This window comes from Mustelus asterias, chromosome 14 (genome assembly GCF_964213995.1).
Source record: "Mustelus asterias chromosome 14, sMusAst1.hap1.1, whole genome shotgun sequence".
Lineage (NCBI taxonomy): Eukaryota > Metazoa > Chordata > Chondrichthyes > Carcharhiniformes > Triakidae > Mustelus > Mustelus asterias.
Window position 1 is genome coordinate 58,233,856 of NC_135814.1, and position 19,449 is coordinate 58,253,304.

Genomic DNA, 19,449 nt, shown 5'->3' on the forward strand with positions numbered 1-19,449 from the left:
CGGGTACAACAGGCACTTAAAAACTTTAGTGCAGGTAAGTGGGGTACAGAGTGTGAATCAGGCACCGAGTGCCATTCCGATGAAGTTATGGCCCAAAGTGTCCATGGTTCACCATACAGGAATGCGTGTGGGAGCTCGCACTTGGATTGAAAAGTGCAAATCTGTGAGAGTTTGAAATGAGGCTGGAAAATTTGCCTGTCTTGTGCTAGAGGGAGAGTCACTAGCATCACTAGCGGCACGGTGGCGCAGTGATTAGCATTGCTGCCTCACAGCGCCAGAGACCCGGGTTCGATTCCCGGCTTGGGTCACTGTCTGTGCGGAGTTTGCATATTCTCCCCGTGTCTGTGTGGGTTTCCTCCGCGTGCTCCGGTTTCCTCCCACAATCCAAAGATGTGCAGGTTAGGTGGATTAACCATGCTAAATTGCCCCTTAATGTTAGGGGCACTAACTAGGGTAAATGCATGGGATTTTGGGATAGGGCCCTAGGTGGGATTGTTGTTGGTGCAGACTTGATGGGTCGAATGGCCTCCTTCTGCACGGTAGGATTCTATCTATCTATAAACCCTCACGGTGAAAGACAGTTCTGGGGTTAAACGTTAAGAGGCCGGGAAAGGAAAGGGATGAGAACAAAGAATCACTTTGGACTGGGTTCAGGAAAATCTAATGACTACTTAAGGGACAGTATATTTAATAAGGCTTTTGATAAAGTGCCACATTAAAGATTACAATGCAAAATCAGAACTCATAGTGTAGCTATATATTAGTATGGATAGAGGACTGGTTAATTAACAGGAAACAGAGAGGTGGGTTAAATGGGTCATTTTCAGGATGGCAAATTGTAACTAGAGGACTGCAACAGGAATCAGTGCTTCAGCGCTGGGACCTCAAATATTTACAATCTATGCTAAATTTATTTGGATGAAAGGTTTGACTGTATTGCTGTCAAATTTGCTGATGATCTGAAGATAGAGAAGAAAGCAAGCTGTGAGGAGGATACAAAGAGTCAGCAAAAGAATATAGATAGGTTAAATATGTGGGCAAAAAATGTGACAAATGGATGATAATGAGGGAAAATGGTCATTTGTTCACTTTGGCAGGAAGAATAGAAAAGCAGCGCGTTATTTAAATGGAGAGAGACTGCGGAATGCTGCAGTGTGGAGGGAGCTGGGTGTCTGTATGTGAATCACAAAATGTCGGCATGCAGATGCAGCAAGTAATTAGGAAGGCAAATGGAATGTCGTCCTTTATTGCAAAGGAGGGTGTGTAAAAGTAGGTAAGTCTTGCTACAATTATCTAGGACATTGCTGAGAACACATCTGGAGTACAGTATACAATTTTGGCCTCCTTACTTAAGGGGGGACATATTGCACGGGAAGCGGTTCAGAGAATGTTCATGAGGCTGATTTCTGGGATGAGAAGCTTGTCTTACGAGAAAGGCCGAGCAGGTTGGGGTTGTACTCATTGGGGTTTCGATGAATAAGAGGCGATTTTATTGAAAAATATAAGATTGTGAGGGGGGCTTGATTGGGTAGATGTTGGGAGGATGTTTCCTCTCATTGAGGAAACTAGAACTAGGGCACACAGTTTAAAAATAAAGCGTTTCCCATTTAAGATGGAGATGAGGAGTACTTTCTTCCATCAAAGGGTCCTTGATGTTTGGAATGCTCTTCCCCAGGGAGCAGTGGAGGCTGGGTTATTGAATATATTCAAGGTTGAGTTAGACAGATTTTTGATTGATCAGAGCCAAAGGTTATGGGGACAGGCAAGAAAGTGGAGCCAAGACCACAATCAGATCAGCCATGATAAGATTGAATGGTGGAGTAGGTGCGATGGGCCGAATGACTGATTATTCCTGTTCCTATCTCTTATGTTCTTAAGTGTAAAATATGCCTATGTTTCCAGTTGTGTTAAAAGTAAAATGCGAAAGTTCTGTTCTGTAGTTTGGGGTACAAGTTCCTTCAACAATAATGTTTAGTCAAAAGTGCTTTTAGTCAGTTGTTACAGTAAAATATTTAAAACATGCAATGTTGACAGGTCATCTTTTCAGCTACCAACTGGAAGTTTAAATTTCTTTAAAGTTATCAGTCTCTAAGGTGAACAAAAGACCGGTTACATGAGGGCAGGCTGCCTCATTATAATATTTCAATGACCATGAATATCATGGTTACCTAGTCCTTGGCCTGCCTATGTTTGAACCAGGAGACAGTGGGTTTAAGGCACACTGGATTCTTGTTTCAATTTTTTAATACTTCAACCACTGTACAACTCCCAGGCTACCCGGGTTTTGGTGTTAAGATGGTTTTATGTCTTCTCCCTCCTCTCCACATACGATTTTTTCCCCAGGCCTTAGTCAATGGATTTCAGTAGGTCCCCAGCACAATGGTGACAGGCTGACCCTTCAAGTAACTCAGCTGACAGCAAGGATTCACTATTTGGAAACCCAGGTATATGAACCCATGTTTAAGTTTAAAGTTTATTTATCAGGTCACAAGTAGGCTTACATTAACACTGCAATGAAGTTAGTATGAAAATCCCCTGGTTGCCACACTCCGGTGTCTCTTCGGGTACATTGAGAGAGAATGCAGCATGGCCAATGCACCTAACTAACACGTCTTTTAGACTGTGGGAGAAAACTGGAGCACCCGGAGAAAACCCACGCAGACACGGGGAGACCATGCAGACTCCACACAGACAGTGACCCAAGCTGGGAATTGAACCCGGGTCCCTGGCGCTGTGAGGCAGTAGTGCTAACCACTGTGCCACCGTGTTATATTGGTTTTATTGCTCTACACCAGCGACCCAAACATCAGAGTTAATATTCACTGAAATGAAATTTCAGAGGATTTATTCCCTTAAAGCTGACTTGTAACTAAGTGGTTTGGGTGTGGTTTATTATTTTTGTGGGTTTTGCTCAGTGACTTTAATCACAATATTTGAAAAAGAGGAAACACATCATTCTCTCTTGTGAGTATAATCAGACAATTACCAAGCCTCTTTATATTCCCACTAGTATAACCTTCGTCACTAGCAGGGCAGGAAAAAAAACATGATCTTTTTGTCTAACACCAAGAAGGAAAAAGCCAGACACTGCAGAGCTAACCACTGCAAAGCTAATGTGGTTAACTTATGGTCAGATTCAAAACCTTACAATTTCAGCTATCTAACCAGTATATGTTGTTAAAACTCCTAACATATTTACCTGACTAAAGGCTGCATAAAACAACATACTTTTACACATTGTGTTAATCGTCATTATAAGAATGACAGATAGAATTTTAACTGGCCTACATCAGGTTGAGAACTGGATAGTTGAAGCAGTGGGCTTTGCCATGGCTGTTTAACTTAGGCACGGCATTCGCATCCAGCCTCTGGATTTCCCGAATAACCGGAGAAGCATGATGATGACCCGAACCTGTCAATAGAAGGATCTCTTAAAGGGACCCGGCAGGAGTCTTTACCCTGCATTGGCTCTGGACAGTTCTGGAAATAAAGCAATGGGAGCAAGACATGGAAAAAACTGCCCCCAGCCCTCTAACTCTTCACTGGAAGTGAAGCTGGAGGTTTAAGGCCTCAAGTAGATGCATTGTTTCCTGTGAATGGGAGGAAGAGGCTAACCACTCAAACCAAATAGGCCTTGCTGAGGCAGTCAGCAGCAGGAGTGTGGTCCTCAGAAGATGAATACAATGCCACAAGGAATAGGAGGAAGAGTTGACCATCTGGCCCATCGAGCCTGCTCCACCATTTAATACGATCAGGCTGATCTACGGCTTCAACTCCAATTTCCTGCCTGCTCCCAATAACCCTTAATTCCCTGCGTGACCAAGATGTTCACTAATCTCACATGGACAGGAAAGGTGAGCGGCCTACCAGTTTTAGATACCATCATCTGACATTCCTAACATTCTGCTGCACAACACTCCTCAACACACCTTGCAACTCCAGGCATTCCCCTCCTTCCCTCTATAGGCATCTCCTCATATCTCCATCTGAACAGCCAATACTCGCCCTCATCTTATTGCCATCTCACACCCATCCACCAAGAGCCTGAGTGGCTCAGTTGGTTGCACTTCTGCCTCTGAACTTGGAAAGCTCTGGGTTCAAATTCCACACTTGAGTATTCCTGTGTCTCAAAGCAGGTTGTTAATAAGCCTGCAATATCCTTCTGTTGTGCCTGCCGCACAGTCTGTTTAATCCTTATACGATGGACAAATAACTGCGAGTAGACGTCTTGTTAGTACAACCAATATTTATTTAAACCCACACAATCAATAATCACCCACCCAACCAACAGTAAGTTATCTTTACAGAAAATACGAGAGTTCAAGTCCAATACAAGATCTTGACTTAACTTTGCGTGACTGGCAAGTACCCAAGCAGATATTGGCCTTTATCTGTGCGCTGGTCTCGGTCGTCCTCTGCGTAGTCTGGTCCTTTGGTCTGGTCTGGCACTCTGGCTCTGGTCTTCTTTGCTTCTCGGGTGTGGTGGCTCTCCTCGTGCTGGTCGTTGCTGGCGATGGTCACCATTGTTGTAGCTCGTTCATGGGGTCAGAGAGAGAGAGAGATTCCTGGTTGTGCAGCACCCTTTTATACCCCGTTGGGTTTCACGCTCCTTTGGGCCATTGCCAATCAATCGATCAGGACTTGATCACCCTGATCGATAAAGTCCAATCGGGTGCTGCCACACCAACCTCTGGGTGTGTCCCCAATGGTCATGTCTGTAGGTGCTGGGGTTCACATCTCCCTCCCAAATAAGGGGTTACGGCGCCCTTATGTCTGGTAAACAACCCAGTTTGACCAGAAAGTCCCTTTTGTCCTGGAGATGACCCATATCCTGCGTATTCACCCGTCTGGGTTGCAGCCTGTTTATCTCTGTCTTTTAGGCTGCAGCCTATCGTTTTAGTTCTTGCCCAATTGTCCCAGAGTGCTTTACAAATCACCATTTTAGATGGCCCGTTTGGCCACACTTCCATCACTCCAAACCATTTTCCAAAGGAGGTGGAAAGTGTGAAGATATGCAAAACAAATAAGCCTGTTCCTCCACAAATGTTCTCATTCTATTCACAATCATCAATTTCTGCTTTCTCTCATTGCAGATGAAGAGAGTACAACTATAGGGAAAGGCAGAGAATCAGGGCTTGCCCCACAGTGGCAGCCATTCTGATTGCTGTGGTGTAGGAGGCATTAGAGATTAACAGGATGGCACGCTCCAAGGGCATAGATGATGGATAAATGGAGGTCTCCCACATAGTTGGTGACAGAATTAGGTATCATACTGCAACCTGGCACAGAACAGGAAGTCAGGTTGAATTGCTGTCACCACAAACTGAAACGTCAAGATCTGCATGATATTTACTTTGAATCCTTTCCAAATGTCAGTTCACGTTGTCCCTCCCACACGTCCTTCAAGGGCCATGAAGGAGCTAGAATTGGAGGAAGTTGTGGAGTCCTCAGAGAAGGGCACGCTGTTTGATTTCTCAACTTGCACAGAAGCACATTCCACCATAATGGGGCTGCAATAAAGATAGCGAGGTTGTCACATTGTGAAGTACAATCGCATGTGAGCAGGAGCAGCTGACAGGGAGAGCAGTGGAAAATCCCCATTGGAGATGCAGACACTCAAACTCTGCTCAGCTGGGCACAGACACTGAGCCTTGAGGGTCATTTACGAAGAAGACAGTTCTAGAGCAGCAATGGGAAATATTTGAGCATCTGTCAGTATGCACACACACCCTTGGAGAGAGTAGGGAGGAACCCATCACTGCCGTGGCTGACAGGCTGCCTCGGGCATTTGTGCTGATGTCCACTTCCAGCGAAAGAGCTACACGGACAATCAGATGTGACAGGCAACTGAGTGCATGCTTGCCCTGATCAATGGCCTGTACACTCAGACTGTCACTTTAAACAGGATGAAGAAGAACCTTGTCTTGGCTTTTCAACATCTCCCTGAAGTGCGACAAAATGCTCTCCAGCTCTTGGCTACCAGAAAGGTGCATGTGGGCCATCAGCGAGAAGATGGAGAGAGGGCAAATGGACGAGGGAACTCTTCTCAGGAAGTTCCCACTTCTCATCCCTTGTACCTCATGTGCTGCCTCTTGCCCAATGACTGAATCACACCCGAAGAACATGCAGGCAGGGCAGCCTTTTGGCGGGGCCCTCATAGGCTCCAAAAGCCAGAGGCCCATCCGCCATGGGTACCTCAATTGTTGGAGCAGGGAACAAAACAGCCTGTCTGGAGCTCAACCGAAGGCACTGGGGTGGCACCAGGGAGAAGTAATAGAAAGCAGAACAGAAAGACTTCTTAGTTGCACAAGGGTATTCACATTAGTATTTCTAACAATGTCAATGGCATTATGTCTATGGAAATTTAAATGAATCAATAACTTTATTTGAACTCTCCATTGTTCTGCCAAATCCATTATTGAATCCTAATCTCCAAATGGAACATAAAAACTTAAGGAATAAGAGCTGGAGTAGAACATTCGGCCCCTCAAGTCCACCGTCCCATTCAACATAATTATGACTTATCTTCCGCATCAACACCACTTTCCTGCCTGCTCCCCATATCCTAAAGGAATATTTCTCATCAGCATTTACTGCTGAGAAAAGCATGGATGTTAGGGAACTTGGGGAAATAAATAGTGATGTCTTGAGGAGTGTACATATTACAGAGAAGGAGGTGCTGGAAGTCTTAAAGCATATCAAGGTAGATAGATCTGCGGGACCTAATGAGGTATATCCCAGGGCATTGTGGGAGGCTAGGGAGGAAATTGCGGGTCCCCTCGCCGAGATATTTGAATCATCGATAGTCACAGGTGAGGTGCCTGAAGATTGGAGAGTGGCAAATATTGTGCCTTTGTTTAAAAAGGGCTGCAGGGAAAAGCCTGGGAACTACAGGCCGGTGAGCCTCACATCTGTGGTGGGTAAATTGGTGGAAGGTATTTTGAGAGACAAGATCTACAGGCATTTAGAGACGCAAGGACTGATTAGGGGCAGATTAGGCTTTGTGAGTGGAAAATCATGTCTCACAAATTTAATAGAGTTTTTTGAAGGGGTAACCAAGAAGGTAGATGAGGGCAGTGCAGTTGATGTTGTCTACATGGACTTTAGCAAGGCCTTTGACAAGGTACCACATGGTAGGTTGTTGCACAAAGTTATATCTCACGGGGTCCAGGTTGAGGTATCTAAATGGACACAAAATTGGCTTCTTGATAGAAGCCAGAGGGTGGTTGTAGAGAGTTGTTTTTCAAACTGGAGGCCTGTGACCAGCGGTGTGCCTCAGGGATCAGTGCTGTGTCCACTGTTATTTGTCATTTATATTAATGTTTTGGATGAGAATATAGGGGGCATGGTTAGTAAGTTTGCAGATGACACCAAGATTGGCGGCATAGTGGACAGTGAGAAAGTTATCTCCAATTGTAACGGGATCTTGATCAATTGGGCCAGTGGGCTGACGAATGGCAGATGGAGTTTAATTTAGACAAATGCGAGGTGATGCATTTTGGTAGATTGAACCAGGGCAGGACTTACTCAGTTAATGGTAGGGTGTTGGGGAGACTTACAGAACAAAGAGACCTCGGGGTACATGTTCATAGCTCCTTGAAAGTGGAGTCAGAGGTGGACAGAGTGGTGAAGAAGGCATTCGGCATGCTTGGTTTCATCGGTCAGAACATTGAATACAGGAGTTGGGACGTCTTGTTAAAGTTGTACAAGACATTGGTAAGGCCACACTTGGAATACTGTGTGCAATTCTGGTCACCCTATTATAGAAAGGATATTATTAAATTAGAAAGAGTGCAGAAAAGATTTATTAGGATGCTACTGGGACTTGATGGATTGAGTTATAAGGAGAGGCTGGATAGACTGGGACATTTTTCTCTGGAGTGTAGGAGGCTGAGGGGTGATCTTATAGAGGTCTATAAAATAATGTGGGGCATAGACAAGGTAGATAGTCAATATCTTTTTTCAAAGGTAGGGGAGTCTAAAACTAGAGGGCATAGGTTAAAGGTGAGAGGGGAGAGATACAAAAGTGTCCAGAGGGGCAATTCTTTCACACAGAGGGTGGTGAGTGTCTGGAACAAGCTGCCAGAGGTAGTAGTAGAGGCGGGTACAATTTTATCTTTTAAAAAGCATTTAGATAGTTACATGGGTACGATGGGTATAGAGGGATATGGGCCAAATGCGGGCAATTGGGATTAGCTTAGGGGTTTTAAAAAAATTGGGTGGCATGGACAAGTTGGGCCGAAGGGCCTGTTTCCATGCTGTAAACCTCTATGACTCTATGACTCTATAACCGTGTTTAAGTGACTCGATCACTTTATTCCCTGAGAAACCAAAGATCTGTCTATCCCAACCTTAGATATATTCGATGATGGAACTTCCACAATCCTCTGGGATAGAGAATTCCAAAGATTCACAACCCTTTCACTGAAAAAAATTCTCTTCATCGCAATCCCAAATAATGAATCCTTTATTGTGAGGCCTGGCCCATGCTCTTGTTTCCACAGTCAGGGAAAACAATCTCTCAATGTCTGCCCTGTCAAACCCTTTCAGCATTTTGTATATTTCAATGAGGTGGCTTCTCATTCTTTTAAACTCTGGACAGTATAGACTCAATTTAAGCTAAAAAATCTTTGAAGTTTATTTATTAGTGTCACAAGTAGGCTTACATTAACACCACAATGAAGTTGCTGTGAAAATCCCCATGTCGCCACACTCTGACGCTTGTTCGGGTACACTGAGGGAGAATTCAGCATGGCCAATGCACCTAACCAGCATGTCGTTTGGACTGTGGGAGGAAACCAGAGCACCCGGAGGAAACCCACGCAGACACAGGAGCCTTAGGGGTGATCTTATAGAGGTCTATATAATAATGAGGGGCATAGATCAGCTAGATAGTCAATATCTTTTCCCAAAGGTAGGGAAGTCTAAAACTGTAATTTTCTATGGTTCTATTGCAGGTCAGTGGGACTAGGCATAAAATGGTTCGGCACAGACAAGAAGGGCCAAAAGGCCTGTTTCTGAGCTGTAATTTTCTATGGTTCTAGAGGGCATAGGTTTAAGGTGAGAGGGGAGAGATACAAAAGTGTCCAGAGGAGCAATTGTTTTCACACAGAAGGTGGTGAGTGTCTGGAACAAGCTGCCAGAGGTAGCAGTAGAGGCAGGTACAATTTTGTCTTTTGAAAAGCATTTAGACAGTTACATGGATAAGATGGGTAGAGAGAGATATGGGCCAAACGCAGGCAATTGGGATTAGCTTAGTGTTTATAAAAGGGCAGCATGGACAAGCTGGGCTGAAGGGCCTGTTTCCATGCTGTAAACCTCTATGACTCTATGACTATGACTATGACAGGGAGAACGTACAGACTCCACACAGACAGTGACCCAAGCCAGGAATCGAACCTGGGTCCCTGGCGCTGTGAGGCAGCAGTACTAACATTGTGCCATCTTTTGTCAGCCTTTCATCATCCTTTTTATCCCAGGCACCAAGCTTGTGAACCTTTGGTGTACATCCTCCAAGGCAAGTATTTTCATCCTTTGTTACACAGTCTAAAACAGTGCACTGTAAGTACTCCAGATGTGGTCTCACCAAAGCCCAATACAACTGTACAATGACATTAGCCTTCAGAAGACTGCTTCAGCCAGCATGGGGCATAAGCAAAGGATGTGAATGCGATGGAAGGATTTATGCGTGTGGAAATGATTTGTATCAGTGGACGGTGATGCAGAAGGTTTAGTGTTGGAATGCCATATGGCTTCACACACTAAAGAAACATTACAGTCCAGAATAATTCCTCCAAAATAATGTCTTATTATTCATGAAGAAATTCTTGGAAAGGCACAGAATTCTGGATCACGTACAGCCTACTGCTCCTGAACTGGAGAGGGTTGAACTGGATGATTGACCCTGAGCAGACTTTAACCTCCTATAGCACCTGGGAGCCCCAGTATATCTGCCTCCTTGGGAAAGTCAGAGGACAAGTCACTCACACTGCTCTTGTCCATACTACATCTGGTAGATGGTTAGATCAGCACAGCATATTTGCTATTTTAATTTGGGGAGGCAGTGGCATAGTGATTCTAGTCACTGAAGTAGTAACCCAGAGACCATGGTTAATGCTCTGGAGACCCGGGTTCGAATTGCACCATGGCAAATGGAGAAATTTGAATTCAATAAATATCTGGAATTAAAAGTCTAATGATGCCGATGAAACCATTGTCCATTGTTGTAAAAACCTATCTGGTTCACTGATGTTCTTTAGGGGAGGAAATCTGTCATACTTACCTGGTCTGGTCTACATGTGACAGCAATGTGGTTGACATTTAATTACCCTCAGGGATGGTCTATAAATGCTGAGCCAGCTAGCAACACCCACATCCCATACAAAAATAAAAAAGTTGATTTTTTTTTCCTCCTAAGAGCTTTTGGCTGTGATCATCTGCAGTGCAAGTCAATTCTATGCACATGTCCTCACAACTCTGCCACTATTTCTCTACTCTAAAAGACAGCAGTATACTTAACATGGTATAATAACAATGTATTTCCCCCATGACTGTCTTCAGGTGTCAAACTAACAATAAACAACAAGGTTCACAGCATAATTGGCCCCACTGTTGATGAAGTTATGAAGAATTCTTCTCAATCTCTATATACATATGATGCATATAAAACCTGGAGGATGAGGGGAGACTTAATAGAGGTGTATAAAATTATGAAAGGCATAGATAGGGTGAACGGTGGGAAGCTTTTCCCCGGGTCGGTGGTGACGTTCACGAGGGGTCATAGGTTCAAGGTGAAGGGGGGGAGGTTTAACACAGATATCAGAAGGACATATTTCACACAGAGGGTCGTGGGGGCCTGGAATGTGTTGCCGGGCAAGGTGGTGGAGGCGGACACATTGGGAACGTTTAAGACTTATCTAGGCAGCTATATGAATGGAGTGGGAATGGAGGGATACAAAAGAGTGGTCTAGTTTGGACCAGGGAGCGGCGCGGGCTAATTGTTCCTTGTTTCTCGTGGAAGTGGAAATGACTAGGGTTGGGAAGCATTTTCCGATCAGGGCCATTGTGATCTCCTGGACTCGTTTCGATCGCCTCAGGGGGTCGGAGAGGAATTTCCCAGATTTTTTTTTCCCCATATTGGCCCTGGGGTTTTTCACTCTGGGTTTTCGCCTCTCCCTGGAGATCACATGGTCTGGAATGGGGGGGTGGGGGTGAGTTAATAGGTTGTAATGAACAAAGCATCGTAGCTGTGGGGGACAGCTCGGTGGATAGGATATTGGTATGTAGATAGGCTGGAAAATTGGGCGGGGATCCTGGATTCAGGATTCAATCCTGGACTGGGGAGCGGCGCGGGCTTGGAGGGCCGAAGGGCCTGTTCCTGTGCTGTATTGTTCTTTGTTCTTTGTTGTCTTGAAAAGGTGGATGTGGAGAAGGTGCTTCCTCTTGTGGGAGTATCTAGAAGCAGGGGTCACAGTTTGAAAATAAGGGGTTGCCTATTTAAAGTGGGGATGATGAGAATTTATTTCCCTCTGAGGGTCGGGAATCTTTGGAACTCTCTTCCTGAAAAGGTGATGGAAGCAGAGTCTTTTGAATAGTTTAAGGCAGTGATGGATAGATCCTTGTAAGCAAGGTGGTGATAGGTTATCAGGATAGGTGGGATGCAGGTTTGAGCTTACTATCAGATCAGCTATAATCCTATTAAATGGCAAAGCAGACCTGAGGGGCCGAATGGCCTACTCCTATTCCTTGTTCACATGTTGCCAAAATTATTTGTTTCCTGATCAATATGTTTTTTCCTATTAGCATTTCTTGTTTGTTTGTGAGCTGCAGGGAGTTGATGCTGAGAAGTCTACATGTTCTGTCCATTCCTAATTGGTCTGAGGACAATTTTCTGAGTCTTCTCCTTGAAGGTGATGAAGCTGCCACAATGGTGTTTAGCACTGTAAACACGCAGTGAAGGAATGGCAAAATGTTTCAAAGTCAGGATCATGAGTGGACAGAGGGGAACTTGCAGGCGGTGGTGTTCCCATGCATCTGCTGCTCCTGTCTAGATGGTAGATGTTGTGCATTTGGAAAGTGCTGTTGAAGGAGCCTTGGTGAGTTGCTGTAGTGCAACTTGTAGATGGTACACAATGCTGCTACTATGTGCTGGTGGTGAAGAGAATTAATATTTAAGGTATTAGATGGTATGCTAATCAAGCAGGCTGCTTTGTCCTGGATAGTCATAGAGTTATAGTCATAGAGGTTTACAGCATGGAAACAGGACCTTCGGCCCAACTTGTCCATGCCGCCTTTTTTTTTTAAACCCCCAAGCTTATCCGCATTTGGCCCATATCCCTCTATACCCATTGTACCCATGTAACTATCTAAATGTTTTTTAAAAGACAAAATTGTACCCGCCTGATGCGCGCTATCAAACACGAGGCTAGATGCTCGGGAAATAAAAGGCTTTTATTTACTGTAATGAAGCAGCCAATAATTATATACACGATCCCAGACTGAAGGGGTCCCAGCCAGAGCAGGGACTTTTATACCTCTCCCAGGAGGCGGAGCCCGACTGGGATGTACCACAACACTACAGTACAAAGGTGTAACAACCCCACCCTAACCCCAACAGCAACAAGTAGCACAACCCAACAGTAACATATGTACATCCTTGTAGTACTGGCCAGACCCTGGCTCAGTACTATCCAGTGGGAACCAACGATGGTTCACCACATTCACCCCTCCTTTGAGAACAAAGGCCGGCGGGGTACAAAAACAGAATAAAGTGTCATCAGTCTATAAGTTCAGACGGTCAGGGGGACCGCACCTTCGTTGTGACCTCCTCAATACCGGCGGTGACACAGGAGAAGGCACTTGCGGTGGCGTTCTCCCCAAGGCGGCGTCCAGCTGTTCTTCCACGGACTCACAGGCCGGTTGACCCTGAGGTGATGGTAGTCCATGGGGTCCTGACACGCCCTGCAGTGGCGACCATCTTCTGGGCTCAGGCAAGCTGTACACGGGAGTAAAAGGGTTAAGCAATGCTCCCGATGCTGCCCGTGCCGTGTCCGGGGAAGAAACAAGAGTTAAGGGGTTTGTAACAGGGGGTATGGGAGCGACAGGGGTTGCTACGTCCCCTGCTGGCGCCAGGTCTCGGATCGAGACCGTGTCCTCTCGCCCGTCAGGGTATGCCACATAGGCATACTGAGGGTTGGCGTGGAGGAGATGGACCTGTTCGACCAACGGGTCGGACTTGCGGGCCCTTACCTGTCGCCGCAGGAGGACGGGTCCTGAGTACGTCAACCAAGACGGTAATGAGGTCCCCGAGGAAGACTTCTGAGGGAATGAAAACATCCTCTCGTGGGGAGTAGCATTGGTTGCCGTACACAGGAGGGAGCGAATAGAATGGAGCGCATCAGGGAGCACCTCTTGCCAACGGGAGGCTGGAAGACTTTATGACTTCAACGCCAGTAAGACAGCCTTCCAGACTGTAGCATTCTCACGTTCCACCTGTCCGTTACCCCTAGGGTTGTAGCTCGTGGTCCTACTAGAGGCAATCCCATATGAGAGCAGGAATTGCCTCAAGTCATCGCTCATGAACGACGAGCCCCTGTCGCTATGGATGTAGCCGGGGTACCTGAACAGGGTAAAGAGATCACGGAATGCCTTGATAACCGTGGCAGCGGATGTATCAGAGCAGGGAACAACAAAAGGGAACCTAGAGTACTCCGATCTTTTGAGGGAAGGGGGCCCTTAAAATCGACACTCAGTCTCTCAAAGGGACGAGTGGCCTTGACTAAATGTGCCGGTCAGGTCGGTAAAAGTGTGGTTTGCATTCCGCGCAAACCCGACAGCTTCTTGTTACGGACCTGACGTCCTCCACCGAGTAGGGCAGGTTGCGGGCTTTTATAAAGTGGTAGAGCCGAGTGACCCCAGGATGGCATAGGTCATTATGGAGAGCCTGCAAACGGTCCTCCTGTATACTGGCGCATGTTCCACGCGAGAGGGCATCCGAGGGCTCATTGGGTTTCCCTGGACGGTACATGATGTCGTAGTTATAGGTGGAGAGTTCAATTCTCCACCGCAAGATCTTGTCATTCTTGATCTTGCCCCTCTGCGTGTTGTTAAACATGAACGCCACGGACCGCTGGTCCGTGATCAGGGTGAACCGTTTTCCCGCCAAGTAATGGCGCCAGTGCCTGACGGCTTCCACAATGGCCTGGGCCTCCTTTTCCACCGCTGAATGCCGGATTTCGGGGCCTTGGAGGGTGCGGGAAAAAAATGCGACGGGCCTGCCCGCCTGGTTAAGTGTGGCGGCCAGGGCGAAATCAGATGCATCGCTCTCCACCTGAAAGGGGATGGACTCGTCAACAGCGTGCATCGTAGCTTTCGCGATGTCGGCTTTTAATTTATCGAAGGCCAATTGGGCCTCTGGCGTTAGGGGAAAAGTCGTGGACTTAATGAGCGGACGGGCTTTGTCCGTGTAATTGGGAACCCACTGCGCATAATAAGAGAAGAAGCCTAAGCATCTTCTCAGTGCTTTTGCACTAGCAGGCAAGGGAAGTTCAGAAAGGGGAGCGCATACGGTCTGGATCAGGGCCAATGACCCCGTTTTCCACCACGTATCCTAGGATGGCTAAACGGCACGTACGAAACACACACTTCTCCCTGTTGTAGGTCAAGTTCAGGCGAGATGCAGTGCGTAGGAAGTTCAGGAGGTTTGTGTCGTGGTCCTGCTGGTCATGGCCGCAGATGGTGACATTATCCAGGTACGGGAAGGTAGCCCGCAGCCCGTTCTGGTCCACCATTCGGTCCATAGCACGCTGGAAGACCGAGACCCCATTGGTGACACCAAAGGGAACCCTGAGAAAGTGATACAAGCGACCATTCGCCTCGAAAGCCGTGTATTGTCGGTCCTCTGGGCGAGTGGGGAGTTGGTGGTAGGCAGACTTGAGGTCTATGGTGGAGAACACCCGGTACTGCGCAATCTGATTGACCATATCAGATATGCGCGGGAGAGGATACGCATCCAGCTGCGTATATCGATTAATGGTCTGACTATAGTCAATGACCATCCGGGGTTTGTTCCCGCTCTTAACCACCACGACCTGCGCTCTCCATGGACTAGCGCTAGGTTGTATGATCCTTTCTTTGAGGAGCCGCTGAACCTCAGATCTAATGAAGATCCGATCCTCAGCGCTGTAACGCCTACTTTTAGTCGCGATGGGCTTGCAGCCTGGTACAAGATTCTGGAACAGGGAGGGTGTGGTGATCGTCAGCGTCGAGAGGCTACAGGCGAGGCGCGTTGGGCAATTTGGAGGCTGCTGCTGTTTTCCCACTGCCAGTGATGGGAGTGGCCCACCGTACTGTAGGGTTACACTCCTCAAGTGGACCATGAAGTTTAGTCCGAGAAGTATTGGCGCACAAAGGTACGGCAACACTAGGAGCTTGAAACGCTCGTAAACTGTGCCTTGCACCTTCAAAGTTACCACGCAACTCCCTAGCACGGTGACAGACCGGGACCTCGATGCCATAGAGATTGTCTGTTTGGCAGGTTGAATCTGGAGTCCACACCGCTTCACAGTGTCTGGGTGGATAAAGCTCTCAGTGCTCCCGCTGTCCAACAGACAATAAATCACGTGGTCATTTACCTGGATATTCATCATAGATTTGTCAAGTCTATGAGGCTTGGCCTGGTCCAGGATGATCGACGCCACCGTTGGTTCATGAGCGACACTGCAGGCAGCTGAAATCGATGAGGAGGACCCCTGCTGGTCGCTCGCGGTCGGTGCCGACCAACATGGCCGCTCCCATAAGCCGCACGTGGGTGATGGCGCCAAACTCAGCGACCCCTGGTGGTCACACACCTCCGACTCCGTCGACCGTAATGGCGTCGTCCTGGCCTCGCACGTGGACGAACCCCTCGATGATTTCAACGACGAAGACCCGAGCTCTGAAGAATCGCAGGCCGCACTGCCGTTCCTAGGTTTAGATCGGCACACTTTCGAATAGTGCCCTTTCTTACCGCAGGCGGAGCACAACACAGCCTTAGCGGGACACCGTTGCTGAGTATGCTTCGCTCCCCCACAGAAGTAACACCGCGGGCCGCCCGGAGCTGCTGCTGTCGACTGGCCCGAGTGTGAGCACGCCATTACGCAGCATTTCGAACCCGAGGGACGAGGAGGGATTGGCGACTGCTCCTGCCACGTTGTCTCCACGTGGTCCTCCGGATACAATACTAAGCTTTTGGAGGCCGTCTCGAGCATCTCCGCTAGCTCGATTGCCTGGGTAAGGTAAAGGTTACCTTTCTCCAATAGTTTAAGTCGAATGTACGACGATCCGACTCCCGCCACAAACGCATCTCGGGTGAGGTCGTTCATACTCTGCTCAGCCGACACAGCTTTGCAGTTACAGCCCCTGGCTAGCTGTAGGAGCTCGTTCGCATATTCCTCCATCGTTTCGCCAGACTGCCGTCGTCGAGTGGCTAGGAGGTAACGAGCGTGTATTTCATTGGGCGGTTTGATATAACGCTTCTTCAGAAGCTCGAGGGCCTTAGTATAATCGGTGGCCGCACGGATCGCGAGGTAGACAGTGTCGCTTACTCTTGCATGGAGGACCCGGAGTCTGTCATCATCTGTGGTGACCGCTGTGGAGGCTGTCAGGTAGTCTTTGAAGCACTTCAGCCAGTGGTCGAAGGTGTTAGAGGCGCCCACCGCACGTGGATCTAGTGTAAGGCGTTCCGGCTTCAGGATCTGCTCCATATTCTCCTTTTTTTTTCTTCGACAAGAGTTTAACAACAGTAAATAAAATTGATGCGCGCTATCAAACATGAGGCTAGATGCTCAGGAAATAAAAGGCTTTTATTTACTGTAATGAAGCAGCCAATAATTATATACACGATCCCAGACTGAAGGGGTCCCAGCCAGAGCAGGGACTTTTATACCTCTCCCAGGAGGCGGAGCCCGACTGGGATGTACCACAACACTACAGTACAAAGGTGTAACAACCCCACCCTAACCTCAACAGCAACAAGTAGCACAACCCAACAGTAACATATGTACATCCTTGTAGTACTGGCCAGACCCTGGCTCAGTACTATCCAGTGGGAACCAACGATGGTTCACCACACCGCCTCTACTACTACCTCTGGCAGCTTGTTCCAGACACTCACCACCCTCTGTGTGAAATGACAAATAACAGTGGACACAGCACTGATCCCCGAGGCACACCACTGGTCACAGGCCTCCAGTTTAAAAACAATTCTCTACTACCACCCTCTGGCTTCTGTCAAGAAGCCAATTTCATATCCATTTAGATACCTCTGGACACTTTTGTATCTCTCCCCTCTCACCTTAAACCTATGCCCTCTAGTTTTAGAGTCCCCTACCTTTGGGAAAAGATATTGACTATCTAGCTGATCTATGCCCCACATTATTGAATAGACCTCTATAAGATCACCCCTCAGCCTCCTACGCTCCAGAGAAAAAAGTCCCAGTCTATCCAGCCTCTCCTTATAACTCAAACCATCAAGTCCCGGTAGCATCCTAATAAATCTTTTCTGCACTCTTTCTAGTTTAATAATATCCTTTCTATAATAGGGTGATAGAACTGTACACAGTATTCCAAGTGTGGCCTTACCAATGTCTTGTACAACTTCAACAAGACATTCCAGCTCCTGTATTCAGTGTTCTGACCGATGAAACCAAGCATGCCGAATGCCTTCTTCATCACTCTGTCCACCTGTGACTCCACTTTCAAGGAGCTATGAATATGTACCCCTAGATTTCTCTGTTCTGTAACCCTCCCCAAAGCCCTACCATTAACTGAGTAAGTCCTACCCTGGCTCAATCTACCAAAATACATCACCTCGCATTTATCTAAATTAAACTCCATCTGCCATTTGTCAGCCCACTGGCCCAATTGATCAAGATCCCGTTGCAATTGGAGATAGCTTTCTTCACTGTCCACTATGCCACCAATCTTGGTGTCATCTGCAAACTTACTAACCATGCCTCCTATATTCTCATCCAAATCATTCATATAAATGACAAATAACAGTGGACACAGCACTGATCCCCGAGGCACACCGCTGGTCACAGGCCTCCAGTTTAAAAACAATTCTCTACCACCACCCTCTGGCTTCTGTCAAGAAGCCAATTTCATATCCATTTAGATACCTCACCCTGGATCCCGTGAGATTTAACCTTATGCAACAACCTACCATGTGGTACCTTGTCAAAGGCCTTGCTAAAGTCCATGTAGACAACATCAACTGCACTGCCCTCATCTACCTTCTTGGTTACCCCTTCAAAAAACTCTATTAAATTTGTGAGACATGATTTTCCATTCACAAAGCCATGCTGACTGTTCCTAATCAGTACTTGCGTCTCTAAATGCCTGTAGATCCTGTCTCTCAAAATATCTTCCAACAAGTTACCCACCACAGATGTGAGACTCACTGGCCTGCAGTTCCCAGGCTTTTCCCTGCAGCCTTTTTTAAACAAAGACACAACATTTGCCACTCTCCAATCTTCAGGCACCTCACCCGTGACTATCAATGATTCAAATATCTCGGCTAGGGGATCCGCACTTTCCTCCCTAGCCTCCCACAATGTCCTGGGATACACTTCATCAGATCCCGGGGATTTATCTACCTTGATGCGCTTTAAAACTTCCAGCACCTCCTTCTCTGTAATATGTACACTCCTCAAGACATCACTATTTATTTCCCCAAGTTCCCTAACATCCATGCTTTTCTCAACAGTAAATACTGATGAGAAATATTCATTTAGGATCTCGCCCATCTCTTGTGGATCTGCACATCGATGACCTTGTTGATCCTTAAGAGGCCCTACTCTCTCCCTTGTTCCTCTTTTGCACTTTATGTATTTGTAGAAGCTCTTTGGATTCTCCTTTGCCTTATCTGCCAAAATAATCTCGTGTCCCCTTTTTGCCCTCCTGATTTTTCTTTTAACTCTACTCCTATACCCCCAATACACTTCAAGGGATTCACTTGATCCCAGCTGCCTATGCATGTTATGTGCCTCTTTCTTCTTCTTGACCAGGGCCTCAATATCCCGAGTCATCCAGGGTTCCTTACTTCTGCCAGCCTTGCCCTTCACTCTAAGAGGAATGTGTTTACCCTGAACCCTGGTTAACACACTTTTGATGTGGAGACGCCGGCATTGGACTGGGGCAAACAACAGTAAGAAATCTAACATCACCAGGTTAAAGTCCAACAGGTTTATTTGGTAGCAAAAGCCACTAGCTTTTGCAAGGTGGGTGGGAGTTCGAGAACTCCCACCCACCTGACGAAGGAACAGCCTGTTCCGAAAGCTAGTGGCATATTTACATTGTTCTGCGTTTAGCAATTTAACAATTCTATTGTGAATATTTTAGGGCAGATATAGTTAGGAGTGTGCTTACCTGGTCAGCTTAATGGTTTTCCTGAAGTCATTAGTGATGGGA